Source organism: Vanellus vanellus (genome assembly GCF_965231255.1).
Source record: "Vanellus vanellus genome assembly, chromosome: 7".
NCBI lineage: Eukaryota > Metazoa > Chordata > Aves > Charadriiformes > Charadriidae > Vanellus > Vanellus vanellus.
This window is the reverse complement of record NC_138912.1, coordinates 33,979,223-33,995,635: the sequence shown is the minus strand read 5'-3', so window position 1 is coordinate 33,995,635 and position 16,413 is coordinate 33,979,223.

Genomic DNA, 16,413 nt, shown 5'->3' with positions numbered 1-16,413 from the left:
AAGATCAATGAAATTATTTTTTATTAGACATTTTAAGAGTGTAAATACTAAGAAAAAGTACAAGCAGAACTAGTCATTTAATCAATGCAGCAGCTCGTGTGTGAGGTTTGCACAGCCTTGGAGTGGGGGGAAAACCCCCCAGACTGACTCACCCCGGCTCAAGCCTGTTACGAGTGAGCATCAGGTAATCATCACGCTCCATACTGGCAGCTCCCGGCCGCACTCGGGGCGTGAGGCATCCTCCTGTTGCTTTTCACACCTGAGCCGCTTTGAATTTGCATTACAGTAAATACACTACACCTGCAGCGTACCCTTCTTACGGAAAACCAGTGGCTGCCCTTTAACTGCGGTAAGCAACTCATTAGCACCAAGCTAGAGGGTTTAACCGGCTTGGTAATTTTGTGTAACAGGCTTCACCTAGGATCCCCAAAACTCCATCCTCCAGAGACACCCGCAGGCAGAAAGGAACAGCGACCACCCCACCCGCCCCGGAGGCCGCCGTTCCCCGTGGAGCCGCCGTGCAGGTGCTCCGCCCCCCCCGCGACCCTCCGGTAGCAGCCGCCCTCTCCATTTTCTCGTCGTGGGGGGGACCTTTCCCCCCCGTCTCAGGGCACCTGGTTGCGGGCACTGATGAGGACGGGCAGCGCCCGGCCGCCCCCGCCGTCGGGGACCGCAGCCGCCAGGCCGCGCCCCGCTGCCCAGCGACGGGGCGGGACGGGACAGCGGCGGCCCCCGGAGCGGTGCGGCCAGAAGCTGAGCGCGCCCGCCCTCCTCTCCTCTCCTGTTCTGCCGCGGGAGGAGAGGCACCGGCGGGACCCGGCTCCACCTGAGGGGGCGGCGGCGGCGGCGAGGGGTAGGCCCGCCCGCCGGTGGGGGCGAACCCGGGACGGCTCTGCCCCCGCGCTGGGCGAGGTGAGGAGAGGTGCCTGTGGGAGCGCTGCAACATGGCCTCCTCCTCCTCCTCCCGTCCGGCGGGACGGGGCGGCCGGGACCAGGTGAGCGCGGCAGCCCTCGGTCCCGCAGCGCTGCACGTCGGGTGGGGCGCCGGGACCGGCGGCTCCTTCTGCTTTTCGTCATTTTTCCTCCCCTCCTTCTCTTCTTCCTCACCGCTCCCGGGCGGAGCGGCCACACCGACGGCGGCGGTTGCGGCGGGGGGCGCGCGCGTGGGGGTGTGCGTGTGGGGGGTGGCTCGCGCGGCCGTTAACGGTCACCGCCTGTCAGCGCCGGCCCGGGGCAGCCCGCCGGGAGGGTCAGGCTGCTATGCGCCCGCCGGGGTAAAAAACGGCCAAAAAAAGAGGGCCTTTTAAAACAACAGGGGCACCGGCGCCGCTAGGAATAAAGCGCTTCAAGGAGGCGGTGAGGAGTTGGTGTGTTGCATGTGCTTCGGGCTTGTTTTTCACACCTCGGTGGTGCGGCAGGGGAATGCCGGAGGGATGGGGGCTGCAAACCCTGTCGGATAAGGGGCCGGAGCTGCCTCCGGCCTCGCCTGGTGCCCGGCCGCCCATCCAGGCTTGTGGGTGGCTGCTGGGGAACGTGGTGTCTGGCTCACGGCCCATCACCTGGTGGGCATCGAGGGGGCGTCCGTGGCAGCGGGGCAGGAAAAGAGAAGGTGTTGTGGAAAGTTTTGGCACAACGCACAGGTAACGGCACAGGCGGCCACAGGAGCTGTTTTTCTCCCCACTTCTCTGCAGTGGTTAGACCCAGGGCACAGGGTCGGGTGAAGGAGCTTTGCTACCGCGTCGTGTGTCCCTCAGGTAGTCAATGTGATCGTGTTCTGTTTGTTTGCTCTAACAAATGCTGCCTTGTGTCACGAGCGAGTGGACTGGTCCGATGTTCTTCCAGCTGAATGCAAATGGTGTAATCAATTTTAACTGTAAAGATTTGCGTTCTCAGGGCACAAAAAGAGCGTGTTTTGGCCTGTTACACAATGTCTGACCAGCAAAATGACACTTCTCCTAGTAGAAGCTAAGTTTTAAGGGATTGGGAAAGTATGATAAATGTGAATTACTTTTTTTTTGGGGGGCGGGTGGGCTATATGCCAAGAACTCCTGAAACTAAAACTGAAAACTGTGAGATTAAAGCTATAATTAATCAAGGGTGAATAAGACTTATCCTTTGTTGTTTGTTTGGGTTTTTTTTGTTGGTGAAGTTGGTATCTTTTGAATCATTAAACCTCCCTGCTTTTAACACCACTTTTACTACTATTTGAAATGCTTAATATCTCATCTTTTCTGTCCAGTTATCTCTTTCGTTGTAGAGTGCTATGGTTTCTCATGTTTCTCCCTCAAATCTACCCAGTGTTCATCCTTTAAAACGGAATGTAAATTAACGCCCCAAGAGGACTGACCGATCCACTAGAAATAAAGCACTGCTCTGGCAGTCAGGTCCTCTAAGTTCTGGCTCAGCAAGACCATTGGTTCCCCCTGCCCATCACTGCTTCATTTTGTGAGACCTGTGTTTGAAGGAGAGCTCCTAGGACAGTGCAGACAGTACTTCTTCCTGTGGTGTTGGTGCTCCAGGTGTTTTTGCTTCCTCTCTTTCAACAGCTGTCTCAAGGATAAATGGAGAAAATGTGACCTCTTGTGTGTTCGCAAAGTGGGCGGCTTCCAAACTTACTCTGAAAGGTTTGAAACCTAGGCTGTGACTCTTCTCAGTCTCCAAAAAGCATATGTTACTTCTTGGGCTTAGAGTAGCCTCAGGACTGTTGGGGACACTTAGCTTTGTCCTCTGGACTCTAATCTTTCAGACCAGCAAGGGCAGCAGATTTGCCATTGGTTTAAGATGACTGTTAGGTCAGGATCTAAACTTTTAGGGTGCCTTTTTGTGTGATGGTGGATGGGGTTTTTTTTGTTTGGTGTTGTCCCCCCCCCCCCCCGAAGGGTGATGGGTGTGTAAGATGGTCAGATCTTGAGACATTATTAATGCCCAGCGTTGGAAATGGGGGCATGCTTTGAAACAGTGTTTTTAGTGAGTTCCTTACAAGAATCTTTTCTGCCATCATAAATATTGCTCTGACATCCTAGATACTTTCTGTGGGAATTTGCTAATGCTCATTGCTTGATTTGTTACAAAAATGATACTGTACTATCACATGCCACTGCTCTGTTGGCACTTGCCAGAGGATAAGGTTGGGGATTTTTGTTACTGAGAAAATTATCAGCTCTCCCATCTCTTCTGGATACTAATTTATTGGTCATATGCTTTTTTTTTAAGATAATGAGCTGTATCTGTTACAATGCAATGATGTGCAAATTCATGTGAGTAATAACATATGGATAAATATTTTCCTTTTTTTTGAAATTCTATTTCCAGTTTTTCCTAAGAGAATTTCTAAGCTTTGCAGAAGGAGTCAAAATGGTTGTAACAGCATAGAAAAGAAAATAATTTGCTGCTAAAGATAGTTTTGTATTACTGTAGCGCTTTGCTGTTAACTATTAGGATGGCTCTGTTTGCTCTTTATTTCAATGTATTCTAAAATGTTTTGTTCAGAAGCTTGTATTTTTAAAAAGCAGCAGGAGGAGTAGAATGCACTTTCTTGTTTTATTTCTTTTGCTATTACAGTTCTGAGCCTCAACACAGTGAGTACTACTAAAAGTCAACACCTAAAAATAAGTTAATTATGCTTGTAGGTCACTGATAGTGCTGTGTTTTGTTGTGTTTATATCTGATCAGTTTACAGTACTGCGAGTTTGAGGATTGTCTATGGCTTGTAGGAAATCTGACTTTGAATTGTAGAAATGAGAAACTTTTATACTTTCTTTGCCACTTAAAACTAGGGTGTTGGTGGGAAAAGAGAGGAGACAGCGGTCATATTGTCGTGCAGGGGAAGAAAAAAACCAAACTCTGTTCAAATACAAAAGCCATGTTATTCTCATGTAACAACAATAATTTACTGTTGAAGTAGAAAACTTATTTCACAGAATAAGCTTCCAGGTGGGGTCTGTAAGACTGCAAGTCTAATCATAGCTGCTCTGAAAAACAGTCATAATCCTAAATTTTCTTTAGTCATTGAAAAATTTGGGGGAAAATGGTAGTTCTGCAGCTAACAAAATAAACATGCACCACCACCACCCAAACTCCTTGACTGTCTAATATACAGATCAGACTACCCGGGTCTCGATTCTAGGCAAATGTTTAATGTAGGTAATTTCCTGCTACTGCTGTCTATTCTGGTTTTATCCTGTTTTGTTTTTTTGTTTTTTTTTTTTTTTTTCCTCTGTTTTTATCAGTTTAACTTTGCTTTTTTCTCTACTCCAACATTCTTGGAGTCCTGTTCTTACATACTCTGTTTCTCAAAATTCAGCACTCTTGACACCATGTAAAAACTGTTGAGGTACTAATCCAGTGGTTGATTGCCCATTAGAAGTTATTTTTGCCACCCTGTGTTGTCTGAAGTATGAATATTTCCCATATATGTTAGGTTTTGTGATAAGCTGTTGACAGTGGTACTTGTATTCCTGTTGGTGTGGCTCTTGGAATGACAAAATAAGACCTGGCATGTTGTGTTAGTTCTGAGAAAAGTATGGTTTTGCAATCTTTAATCAGGTGAAGTTTCATTAGCTCTTTGAGGGAGTTTGACAATTACTTGGCCCAAGTTGGCTGTTGTTTTGTTGTTTGTTTGTTGTTGTTTTTTTTTTTTTAAAACTGCTCGTGGCACTTCTTAGCTTTTTCCAGAGAAACAGAGTGGCATAGAACCTGGGGCATGAGGGTAATATAAAATATTTCTGTGGGTTTTATGCTTGAATTCTGAAATGCATAATGTTAAACAGGTATTTATGATGCTGACATGCCTAAGAATGAAAATGAGAATTTTGAAGTTTGAATTTTTCAAAACAAATCCTTCAAAATAGTTTTAAAGTTGTGTTTTTTTTTTTTTTTTTTTTTCTTTAATGTGTTAATACTAGTTTGGATTCCATACTTTTCTTCCCTGAGAAAGTGAAGAATTTAGGCAAAAATTGGAATGAAAATGTTGCTTTCTCTTTTCCTTTTTTAATCTATGGAGGATAGGGAAAAGAAGGAACTCCAAACTGTTACTCTCATCTTCAGTATTTAAGAAATGCCAAAACTTTGCTACTCTTTTGATAACTTGTATGTACTGCCTGATGGTTGGTCCTAGTAGCTCTTGCTTTCAACTGGTGAATTACATCAGAATTCACATAAAATACATAGATAATAATAGTTGCTTGCGCTGTACCTTTCTGCTGCCCTTGCCATTGGGATGCAGTATGACTGTGTAGAGAGGATATGTTACAGGCTGAGTATAATGGATGAGGAGGATGAAGAGGAACAGCAAAGAAAATTGCTTTATTAAATTATTGACTAGTGTGATGGTGAAATTCTGAGGAACTCTGCTCTGCCTGTGTCAGTCATTGCCTTGTTTTTCATGTCATGATTGTGTACTCTTAGAATCTTGCATAGTTTTAGTAGTATCTTGAGCAAAACCCATCCTGTTTAGTCTTGGAGTAGTGGTTGCTCTTCCTTCTACATTTCCCTGTGGCATCCCACAAAAAAAAATCATATTAGCTACTTAAATGGATTTAATAGAAGCAATTACAATATAAATAAAACTTCAGTTCCCAGTGACTTTTTGAAGATAAAAAGGTACTGTATTTCCTTCAATCTCTTTTAAAAATTCAGAAAGTTATTCTCCAAGGGCATACTAAGGTTGGTGCCCTTCAAAGGAAAAATTTTTCAAAGTTTCCACATAATATCTGATGTATGCATCATGACTTTATCAGTATGTGTTATTGAGTCTATCTGATAATGACTTAGAAAAAGTTATGAGTTAATGAAAGGAGTTCTGCATAGCTGTAGTTGGGAGTGTTTGTGGGCTCAAACCTTCCCATGTGCCCTGTGTGCTAGTGCTAAAGCAAGAGCTGGCTAAGCTTCTGCACTCATTTTCTGTATTCTTTTAAACAGGTTGTGATGACAGCTCCTTTTATTAGGAGAAACGAAAGTAACATTCTGCAATGACAGAGAGTACTTGATAGCATATGCATGTCATATGAGAGCTTGTTTCTTACCGAGAGTCTTCATAGAGACTTGATTTTGGGTTTTAAAACTTCTGTGATATAGCATCTATTCTGGAAAGTATTTTTAAAGCAATCCTAATAGAGGTCACTTTCAGATAAATTGCGTAGAACAGATGTGAGTTAGTTTTGTGATCTTCTCATGCTACTGTTACTAGTACTGTATTTTAAGTGGGTGTGGTGGTGGTTTTTTCTTTTAGCGAAAGCAATATGGATTCTCAATTAGTTTACTCTATGGAAAAAGTAGAAATTGGAAAGGTTATGAATGACCACACCCTGACCTCATAATCAACAGAAGTTCTACTTTTATTTTTTGTGGGGTCAGAATTTCTGCCTATTACTGTATTGAGGGTGCTGATTACGCAGTTGGTGAGGAATTACATAGCATTAGAAAGATGTTCAGGCAGCTGTCTCTATTTTTCTTCTAAACTTGCAAGTTAGAAGTCTGAAGTTCTCTGTGGTGGGAAACCTCCATTTTCATAGAAACATATGCAAATGACACATTTGTTTTTGCCTCAATTTACTATTCTGTAGATTTTTTTTTTTTGTGTCTCTTGCTCTTAAAAGATTATCTGCTTTTGTGTTTCTTGCCCTCACTTTTTTGGGGGGGGGGGATTTTAATTTCTTTTTTTCACCCTGTGATTTCAGACTCACTTTTGTTACTCTAGTAGTTTAGCGCAACCTCAGGCAACAGAGCAGTTTCTGTGCAGGTTCAGTTTCCTCAAAACACCTGTTTAGCTTTAGGACCGGTTCAAAGAAAATTCATCCTGAAATTGCTGGCCTTACTGTGCAAAGAACTTCCAGTCACACCAAAAAATAGATCTGATAAAGCTGAAAAGTTGATAGTTTTAACCTTCCCTTTTTTTTCCAAGATGGTCTGGTTATGAAGATGTTTTGGGGATTGATGCATAGTTTGTTGAGGCAGTTGGGTGAGGAGGTAAAGAATGAGTCTTGTGAAAGGGGAGAGGGAAGTATACAAGGCCAAGGGACCCTAGTAAGCTCTTAAATTACATCTTTGGGGCACAATAAAACACTTAAAACTTAACATAAAAGGTGAGTCAGCTGGCCCTCTTATAATAATCAGCACTGCATTCAGGGAAAGAAAAAGACTTCTAAAGAAGAATCATCCAATTATGGGTAGAAGTATACTATAATCTTAAAAAGCAACACTAGTAACATATAGTAATAATCATATGATGGATGTTAAGGGAGAGGTTAACTTGGCAAAACCAGAAAGAGTAGTGACCTTAATCTTTGAAGAAAAAACTATAGGACTGAATAAATTTGGTAACTTTCTCAAAACTTAAAATTATTCATTGTTTGCCCTCCAGTGACCTCGGTGCTCTTCTGTAAAGGAAAACATTTTATTGACAAACTTAAAAATAAAAAAGAGGGGGGCTTAGTATGAGTTTTAGAAATTTAAAAAGAGAAACTACATGGTGTGTTTTGTTTCTTTATTTTTTGTAGATACCTTAAGCCATTTCTGTAAATGACTATCTCTCATCAGAGATTAGATTTAAGGCACATTAATTATGTTATTGCCCCATATCTCTACTCATATGACTCCTTTGTGTAATATCTGAAGTACATAAACCAGTACATATACCGCCCAGTACTGTGGAGTAAGTTGCCTTTAAGGGTGTGGTAATTGGTGAGGTAAAGGAAGTCAAAAATGGAAGATATTCTTAAAATGCTTCACCTGAGAACATTAAAAGCAAGTCTAGGTGCATGTAAAGTTGTTGGAGACTTAGGCTTAACAGCTATTAAGCAACTGTGTTTGAGTTTTGTTGGGCTTTCAGTTAGGAAAAGTTAAATATCCATGTGGCTTCTGAGTATCTGGCCTTAAACTGTTATGTGTGTTTTAATCTGCACCAACATGTCCAAAGTTCTTGCTTTCAGTCTCCCTTCTAGTATAATTTGGAGCAGCTGCTCTGTGCTCTGACTGAGGAAGCATAGGCAGTTTGCTTTCTATTTAACCTCAGCCTCTGTAACAGCATGCTTTGCCTCATCACATTCACACTGTTGAGTAAGAAGCTACCTCTCTATTTTTTTTTTTTCTGCACAGCCTCATAAGCTTTCATTATTTTATTTGGAGAACTCAGCTCAAATTCTTAGGGTATCATACCTGCAACCTGACAAAGATGGGAAATAGTCCCAACATGTTTCAGGATGTGACATTCATTTTTACAAGTAATGACTTGTTGTGCCACAGACGTGACCCCACTTTGTAGGTGAATGTCTATAGGTGTGATTCAATATCTTGAATCTTTGATGGCAGAGCCAATTTCCTTTCTTCTTCCTCTCTATGCCTTGATTCTGCTAGCTCCTGTTCAAAGAATAATGCAAACGGGGCACAAATGCATGTGTCTGAGAAGGCAAATAATTTCACAGATCATGACTTTGCAAATGCATGAATCGGCATTCCCACCTCTGGTGGGAATAAGTTACAGTGAATAAGGAACAGGCAAGATGCTCCTAAATGGCATCCATCTCCTAAAAATTTGCCATGCAGAACAGCACCAAGCAGTGAAGGTGCTCAGCTCTTATATTCAGGAGCATGTGTAGTTCACAAGGCTCAACCTGTAGCTTCAACATCTCATTCCAGTGCCTTAGTTCCAAATACCCTAACACAGCAGAGAACTTTATCTTGTCTGTGTTCCTCCCTGCCACCTTTGGTGTGTAAAATCTACTGTGCTCTGGTGATCCTTGCAATCCTTTGCTAAAAAAAAAAATCCGTTGTGTTTACTGTCTTCCTTCCTTCCGATACCACTTTGTGGAATGACTTCAATTTAGTAAAGTACTCTTGTTCTTGAAGTTATTATTTTTCCGTATATTGATACCAGTTAAACTTTTTTCAGCCTTTAGTAATTTTGGTGAAGTGGCTTACAGCACAGTTTTGAAAAGTGTTTTGTTTCTGTTGTACTGTAGCAATGCTGTGTCAGGGAGTGGTAGGGGAGCAGGGCAGGTGCTTTGTTACCTGGTTTCATTGCTGCAGGAGATGTTATGTAAATACACTGAGACTTTCCTCTGATTTCTGTGATGTAATGTTTCATAAATAAGCACTGTGTTGTTTAAAACTCAGGTGTCAGAGATAGGGAGCTAAATATATTCAGAAACAATGTGACAAGTCTGAAGAGTAATCAATTTTTCAATGATCCTCATGTAGGAGTTAATCCTGCATTCTAGGGAAACTCACTGGAAACTATCTTTCTGGAAGGGTATGAAAAATAGTGATGTGTTTGTGTGTTTGGTTTAGCGGCTGGAAAAGTCTGGGACTAGCAGTAGGAGGGTCAGTAAGTATTAAATGAAGCTGCTTTATCAAGTCTTGTGAAAAACAGTGATACTCTCAATATGAAGATGAGATATACAGTCTACTGTTCTAATTGAGTCATAAATCAAGTCTGAAAAAAAATGCACGTGCATCAGTCTGTGTTAGTTCAGCATACTTTCCTGTGGGTGGCCTGTATTTCTTTTCATGGACTCCATCCCTGCAAAGCCGCTTTGTGATCTCAGTCTTGATGGGGGTCAAAAGGGGAAGATTGTTAACATTCCTTCTGCCCCTCTCCATCACCATCAGCAGCTCTCTGTGGATATCAGTCCTTTGGGCTCATGTGGGAGAGGACAGTGGAATTTTGTGCCGCTTGTAATCACTCTTCCAAATATTTCTCTCAATCTGTGTCTCATCTGGACAATAACCCAGCTCCCAGTTTTTGATTATTATTATGAATTGTGATTGATTCAGTAATTGGAATGCAAATATCTCTGGCATACTAGTATTTTCATATTTTATTAACATTCATGTGTCCATCAGGAAGTCTATGATACAGCTAAAGAAACAACTTATCTCCAAGAGAATTGTAATTCTAGGTAGTGTTCTCTGTAATTAGCCTTTAAAAGTTGCCTTGTCTTGTCCCGGGTTGGCAGCTTTAATATTGTTGCTTATCTATGTGGCTCTTTCTCCCACTTTAACGATTGTGCTGTATTTGTTTTGATACTAGTATAGTTTCACTGTGACAGCTTTACTTTTACAGGATAGAAACAACCACATTTTTGGGGGCTAAATTTAAACTGCTTTTGAAGTGAAGTGTCCTTTGTTCAGCAAATAAATTATACTGGGTTGTTGTAAGCAGTTCAGAATTGCTTGTTATAGTGATAGAAGTAGGTAACAACATGCCTCTAAAGAGATTAAGAACTTCTCATTTTATGTTGCATTTGTTCCAGTCATCATAATTCTCATGAAATGCATGTCTCTCTTCTGCGGTCTCTTTCTCTTGTCTTTAATGTGTCCATCTTCCTAAAGAACTTGTTAAAGAATGTGGTGTTGTCAAACAATATTCCCTTGATCAAACTAGAACAAAAGAAAGTATAATATTCAGTAGTGATCTATAGCTCGAAAAGCAAATGTACAAAGATTATTAACCTCATACTGAGCTCAAATATGCTCCCTGTTGGGGGGTGAGGGTGGGAAATATACCAAATATAGTTATTGCAAAGGTTAGATATTGGGGAGAAAAAAAGCTTAGAAACAGAACCTGTTTTATGTATCCACTATAGATAATCTTTATTCAAGAGGAATATGTCTAAAAAAGATACTTACAAGTAATGGCAACTTCTATGAAGCTTACGCATTTTTATGGTTAATGGTTCTTTTATGCCCTGCGTTTACTACAGTTAATAAAACCAGCATATTGTAATGGAAGAGTCTAAAGTATGATAATTTTATTTACTCAACTGCATGGTATGTTTAACTGGACTGTGACATTTAAGCAACAAAAGGGAATAGCATTCAGATTGTTCCATGGAAGGAGAAGTAATGGTGTTAGACACCTATAGTTTCATCATCTGCTTATTTTTGTGCCAATTGCACACACTGCAGATGATTCTGGCAGTTTAGCATGATAAGCATGTTAAGCTTTCTGCATGAAGGACACCAGTATCTGAAAAAACCTTCAATACTAGTGTAAATAAACCACTTGAATGTTTTGTGTTTCATTATGTAAAACCCCTTTGTTCTTGTTTGTGACAGTTGTTGCTGATGTAAGTATAGCAAATCCAGCTGTACTACTCACTCAAAGTCCTTGCTAGGTTTTTTTGTCAGTTAAAATTTTATATACAGTACTTTTCAGTAGAACTCCACACATTAAGAACCTTGGAAAGCATTGAAATACATTGTGCATTTTTTAAGTATAATGCACAAACAAGCTTGACCTTCCTGGAAATATACAGCAAATTCTGTTAAAATAACAATAGTGGAACAGCTAAGAAATAGTACTAAATTTTACTGTGATTGTCTCTAACTAAAGGACGAGAAGAAAACTTTGTGTGACTGCTGCTATATGTGATCACATCTGTTGGTTGAAGCAAAAAACGCAATCCTGTTTGTTTTTTTTTTTAGCAAAACTTCTATTAAAGTTGCATATTTATATTCAGTGGTATCACAGCCTTTAGTCGTTCTCATCCATACTCATCAGTCACTCACTAGTTTATGCTATTCTCTATTCTTTGTACTGTGGCAGTCTGTCCAGTTGAGGAAGTGGAATTGGCTCTGTCCCGTGTGTCTGCAGAGCTGCTGACTGGTTTGACTTCTCGCAGGTGCTGAATGGCAGTGGCTGTCACCAGAGTTGGAAGAAATGCAGTTCCTCTTAATAACAGACCTTAAGACTGTATGATCCTATTGTGGAATACTAATTTAGGTCATATACTTACCAGGGAAAATAGTGATGGCAGTATTGAGGATTGACACATATATATATTATTTTATTTTTTTTTTAAATCCATGTCTATTTTTGAGATTTGACTGGAGAAAAGATTGGGATGAAATATAGAACAACTTTTCAGAGCTCCTGGAATTCTGGAGTTGAAACATACAGTGGAATAACCTATTGATATATACATAGATCTTTTATATATAAAAAAAATATATTTTAAAGTATATAGATTTGAGATTTGCATAATTAATAACTGTGAAAGGTGTCACAGACATGAAACTGGGAGCAGATAACCAGTCAGTATACGTGGCCAGATCGGTAGGGCAGTAATATATTGATAAGAGGTCTTGGCAGCCAAATTATTTCTAGCATAATGATGTTGGTGCCTGAAACTCTGACTCCAGCTGCTCATCTCTGTCCTTCTGGCTTGTATTGTTGGCAGCCACCTTGCAGGAGTTTCAACCTAGAATACTGGGGTGTGTTAATGAAGGAAGGAGGCAGACTATGAAGCATGGGCTCTGGAAGGTGAGAGATTTGGTAGAAGATGGCGTAGAATATGAATTCATCTGGGTTGTTCCTGTCCATCAGTGGTACCTGCAATGCTCCTGAGTATCCCCTCTGTCAGGTCCTGGGTGTTCGGTTGCAGGTTTTGACAAGGTCCGTCCCATACAGATGCTGTCTCCCATGGTTGGATGGAAGTTTATTGTTTATTTTTGCTGCTTGCGATGCAGGTGTTATTGTTCCCCCTCTGTATACCTATTTGTGTTTGGTTGTGATTGCAATTAATCTGGAACAGGAAGCTGGTCATTAAGAAATAACCTTTTATTTAATGAACCGTGCCAAACAAAGCTCGGGCTCAAAAACTTGCTGACATTGATAGAAATATTGAAGCTGATTACAGGTGCTGGAGTGGGTTTCTTTGTAACTGACATTACGGTAACCTCCTCTACTTCAATTTTTTGTTCTCTTTCGTAGTGATTATGTAGATAATGATAAAACTTACACTGCTTTATGTTGTTCTCTTCTCTGTCCTTGAGTAAAAACACATTTAAAAAGTAATTCTGTTGGGTTCAAATGTCTGTTCGTACAAAGCCTGTAAGAGAAAGGCCACCCTTGAGTTTATTTCACTAGGAATTCCCCAACTTCTAGTGAAATGCAAGACTTGTGTCCTAGTGGATTAAGCTGCAGTCTTTTCCCAAACCCACTGAATCTCCTTCCTCCCCTGCCCACCCCCTCACCCCCAACCTCCAAAAACCCAGCTAGTGAAAACTAATGCTTCCTTTTTCCTCTGGGACCTTGACTCTTTTCCCCAGTATTGTTATAGGGAACTCCTAAATGCTACTGTGAGTGAGCTCTATGCTTTCTCAGGCTGCTGTATTCTCTGAAGTCTTGTTGTGAGTGCCAACCACCCACAGCATCGATATCAGATTTTCCTAAAGATCTGTGGTAAAAAAGCATTTTCTGCTCTTTGAGATTTGCAGTAATACTGTCAAGCAGTCATCTGAAATGTATTTTTTCTTGACCGTTTTTAACTGTGACTATTTAACTCCGGGCACTTGTCAACAAAAATAGCTATCTCTGCATCTTTTTTTTTTTTTCCATTTAGCATTGTGTCCTGTGTAACCAGGCAACCCATCATGAAATGAGGCTATAGAACTTAAGATAGAGAAACATGCACCACTTCTCCCAGTGCAGTATGGGGCCAGGTGAGCAAAAGTGGAGGCTGAACTTCTATTGCCAGCCACTGACTGTGAGCAATGCCTCTAGGACTGCAGTTCCTCCAAAAACTTCTGCCAATATTGAGGTGTTTTGTGTTTCCCTGACGGAAGGAGCATCCTTGCTGTTTTACTTAGATTTGTCAATACAGCTGCCCCCACCCCAGCAGCTTGCCAGCCACTTTTTTTGTGATCTCTCCTGCTTACAAGGGTGGGTATATATGTTTGTCACTTTTGTCATAATGTTTCTTCTGCTCTACTTTCCTGGCAGATGCTTGTACCTGCCACGTGGCTGATTATTCTCAGAAAGCTTATTGAATGCTGCTAGGGCTTTTGTCAATCTGAACCAGCGACCCTCAAAGCGCTGGCTGGAGCTTTGTGGTATTGTGATCATATTAAATGTGGAAACTCTTCCATTCTGCAGAATGTGTTCTTTCCTATTTTTAGTAACCCTTCCAGCTAATGATTAGTTTACTTTACAACAAGTATCGATGTCTGTATTGTTTCAATCATGCTGATAAGCAGATCTTTGTATACTGATACATGGGAGTTCAGGAGGACAAACTGACTGGAATAACTAATGATGAGCAAATGCTTGTATTAAAGATAGAAAGGCCACTAGATTGCACACCTGCTAGTTCTAAAAAATGAGTGTAATTTGAAAATGGATCCAGACATTTGATTCATGTCACTACCAGTTAAACCTGTTAAGAGCAAAGAAATTAGGCAGCAATACATTACTTAATCTTTTTAAATGTGTATCTTAATGTGCTATAAGTATTTTTTTGGTCTGTATTCAAATTCATAGATTGTTATTCCTTATGAAAGACTGTAGTTTATATTTAATTACTATAAATAACAATAAATTGAACTAACAATCGCTAAAGGAAAGGATGTACTGCACTAATCTTTCTCCTTTCCTCATCCTCTGCCACAACTTGGGGGTGGTAGGGAAACCCTGTATGAAAACTGATCTTGTTTTGATGCTAGTCAGCGGTAAAACTCCATTGATCTGCTTTTGTTTCTTTGACATGGCTAACTTCTAATAAATGAGCTCTGTGCTAAGTGATGTGTGTATTCTTGTTTCATAAGCATGTTAATAGATTAGCTAAGTAGAAAACTGCATGCTTGGTAGAAAAAGAAATTGAAGAGGGTAACATTGTAATATTAATCTTCACTAAATTGTAGTAAAATGCTTTGAGACAGAGGAAACACATTTCACTACTTGCAGAAAGTTCTGTAATTTGCATTTGTATACAAATAGCTTTTCTCCTATGCTTAATTGGGTTGAACTTGAATTTCAAAACATACGTAATGTGTGAAGACTTGCACCCAGTTTCTGTTATGGAAGTCTTCTAAATGTATAAATTTCAAATATCCTAGGTATTCTCTTCCTTCTTATTGCTGATCCCCTCCCACCCCAGCACTTACTAGCAAGTATCAGATTTAAACAAATGCTTTTGGCATTTTACACGTTTTCCCAGTCTCTTCAGAATCTTTATAGTTTTGGTAGGAGTTAAACTATCCAGGACTGCACTAATTTTGGCAGAAATTCCACTACTCTTAGGACATGCTGAACATCAGTTATGTTATAAACAAATTACTTGAGTGCTTTAGGGCATAAATTACACCAGTCTAAAGACAGTGATGTTTATGGTCACAAGCAGCTCAGCTACATCCTCTAACATTCACTCTATCATGATTACAGGGCAGTCTGCACTACTTGTCTCTCAGAATACTGGATGTTTAGGTCACATATTCTTGTTTTTATTCCTCCAGAAGGATTTTGAAGATTACTGTTGTTAGTGCAGGCCTTATTCTCAGTGCTAAGTTCATCATGCTGCCTGATCTGATAGCAGAGAGTGATCTTGGATGGGGTCCGTGCACTGTAAAACCCTGTGATCAGTGATTGTGTTAAAACATCTTTTGCTTTAAAGTGCAAATTGTTTAGGAAGAGACCAATTTTAAGTTGTCTTAACAATAGAGATCCTGCACTGTCATAGAGGTATCAACACTTCTCAAAGTCCAAGGGTTCTTAGGAATAAACTGTGGATCTCTGCATTCAACTGTTTTCTATAACTGAGGGCCTTACATCTGTAGCAATGTTTCTTTAGGTGCTTATAGAGATTTTTGACTAGTGTATGGATGCTCATGCCGAACTGGTTAGATGCAGGCTTAGGAAAGAGTCAGCCACAGGCATGGGACTTGGGAGAGTGGAAGGAAGGAACTTGAGTGCTGAAGGAATTGTACCTGTTAAATGGCCAGGCAAGTGCATGGTTAGAAACAAAGCTGAAGACTAAAACTGAAAAAAAATTGCAAAGCTGGTATCATAAAACAGGGTGCAGGGGAAGCAAGCTAGACTTGGCTGGTGTGAGGGAGGATGAGAACTAGAGCAGGCGGGAGGAAGATCAGACTTGTGAGCACAACTGTAGGTGAAGGCACTCCCTCATGTTAGATCATGCTCATGTGCTGGACCTTGGTCTCTTGGCACACGTGTCTGACAGTGGCCACGTTGTCCACATGACATCTGGCCAGCCTGGCACTTCTTTAGATCTGTAGGGACCTGAGCAAGACAAGGTCAAGGTCTTTTGAGCCCTTTAAAGACATGATGATATTTTTGTTTATGACTTGGTCTCTATCATCATTGACATAATGGTATGTCTTTTTCTTCTATTTGTCATAAGTTTAAAATAGTAGCCGACATATGTATGAGAATTAACTTCATGGTCTTCTACTGTAGAGCTATTTGTGATATGTTCTTGTTGCAATGAGATGTTTTGATTATTTTCTAAGTTTTGATCACGTGCAATACTGGGAATAGCAACTTTTCTTTCCCCTTAAGCAAGCATTTTGCAATATAAGTCAGATCCAAATGCCAATGTCTCTGAAAATGTGATGCAGAATCTTTTTATTTTTTTAGCATATTTTTTCTTGTCCTACAAAACTTAAAATATAGCTGGT